The following is a 1,908-nucleotide window of genomic DNA, read 5'->3' as shown; positions in this document are numbered from 1 at the left end:
CGAGTGGATAGAGCGGTGATCCAATTTCGAAAAACAAAAATTAGGTCTTAATTCTGCTTAAACTTAAAAAATATGCAAGACCCAAAAATGATCATATTTCGAAAAACCAAAATTGGTACTTAGTTTTGCTCGACTAATGCTTTTTGTCCCCCTTTAAAAATTTGGAATAAAAGCAACTTTTGGCCTTTTAAACCTGAAAATGTCAAATTAAAAAAAATACCACATGCAAGACCCAAAAATGGTCAAGTTCGAAAAACCAAAACAAGGAATTTATTCAGCTTGAAAAATCCAACCCTTTATTCACTCTAAGAAAATTAAACAAAATCAACTATTGCCATATTTAAACCGAAAATTTCAAACTCAAAAAATCTCCAAGACCTAAAAATGATTAAAAGCTGTGCATTTTAACGAGATTTTTTGTTTATTGTTCATCACTTCTAGATATTTTATAACATTTTTAATTATATTAAGAAAAAAAGTATCCAACGTTTTTTGAAACAAGTAAAATTTGAAATTCTTATCCAAGCTTTTGTCACTGAGATTCAAGCGCTTCGATTACGCGAATTACGTACTTTAATAATTTAAAAAATGAAGATTATATAACAATAATTTCGAAAAAAAGTTTTTTTTAGAAATAGTGTTCAGTTGAGGCAGTAGTCTATTGCTCCGATACTATATATTCTTATTATTATTGTTATTATTATTATTATTATTATTATTATTATTACACCATTAAGCCATTTCCTTTTCGGGGTAGGCGTGACTCACTCGGCAGGGGAAAGGAGTAGTGTGTGGAAGGGATAGAGATTTTTCAGATTGATCCAGAATTCTCGTGCTATTTAAGTAAATAACACGTTCGTTCCGCAACACTGCTCCGACCCAGGTTGCTGATCAATCTCTCTAGCAATCACCCCAAGCGAAGAACCTCACGAAGTCGTTATGTAAGGTTCCCTACTTGGGTCCATTAATAATCAAGGTCTTTGTTTTAGGCGCCATTCACTCTACTGACACTCTTTTTATTAACTATTTGCCGCCATACTTTCCTGTCCTGGCATACTTCTCTAGCATCTTTTATGTCCATGCATTTTTTCATGCAGGCTCTCGTGTTTCTGTGACTTCTTATGTCTCTTCTAAGTAGGGTCTCATTCACACATTCTGACCATTCTTTCCGCGGTCTACCTCTGGGTACGTTGCCATTTACTTTACCTTGATACACTTGTTTCGTTAGTCGTTCATTTGGCATTCTCTCAATATATCCGAACCATCTTAACCGATTTCTTTCCCATGTGTCTACTAGCGTCTCTTCTGCACCACATTCTTTTAGAATTATCTCGTTACTTACTTGGTCCATTAGGGATTTCCCGCTTATTATGTGCCTGAATCTCATGTCAATTGCGTTAATTTTACTCTTATCTGTTTCTTGATAAGTCCATGTCTCGCTACCGTATAGTACAGTCGGTACAAATATAGAATTATGTATTGCCATTTTAGCTTTATTTGATATATTTTTACTTCTGATAAGGGGACTTGCTCTACCAATAAACTTCTTACATTCATTTATTCGTCTATCTAATTCCTCATCTATCTTCCCGTCCCTAGTAAATAAGCTACTAAGGTATACGAACTTATCAACTTGTTCAATTCTCTCATCATTTAATAAAATATTGCATAGCGTTTTCTCACTCTTTCCTTCGAACACCATAGTTTTTGTTTTATTTGCGTTAATTTTGAGGCCCATGCTCTTCATGCTTGCATTTAGTTTATTCAACATTCTTTCTAGGTCTTCGATAGACTCTGCCATAACAGCCTTATCATCTGCGAACGCTAAACCTCGTACCCTTACTGTTTCGAGATCCACACCCTCTTCGTCGAAGAGAGCCATTCTTAAACACTTGTCCATGAATAATA

The 1,908-nt window shown here is 34.7% G+C and overlaps 1 protein-coding gene across 4 annotated transcripts in view; it reads right to left on the bottom strand.

Moving 5' to 3' along the window:
* LOC117174733 (cyclin-dependent kinase 4-like) overlaps window positions 1–1,908 on the bottom strand; it is a 549,135-nt gene that overhangs the window by 419,349 nt on the left and 127,878 nt on the right. The gene's annotated exons all lie outside the window — the stretch shown is intronic.

This window comes from Belonocnema kinseyi, chromosome 6 (genome assembly GCF_010883055.1).
Source record: "Belonocnema kinseyi isolate 2016_QV_RU_SX_M_011 chromosome 6, B_treatae_v1, whole genome shotgun sequence".
NCBI classification, from domain to species: domain Eukaryota; kingdom Metazoa; phylum Arthropoda; class Insecta; order Hymenoptera; family Cynipidae; genus Belonocnema; species Belonocnema kinseyi.
The sequence above is the reverse complement of the archived record's forward strand: the minus strand, read 5'-3'. Positions and strand labels throughout refer to the sequence as shown.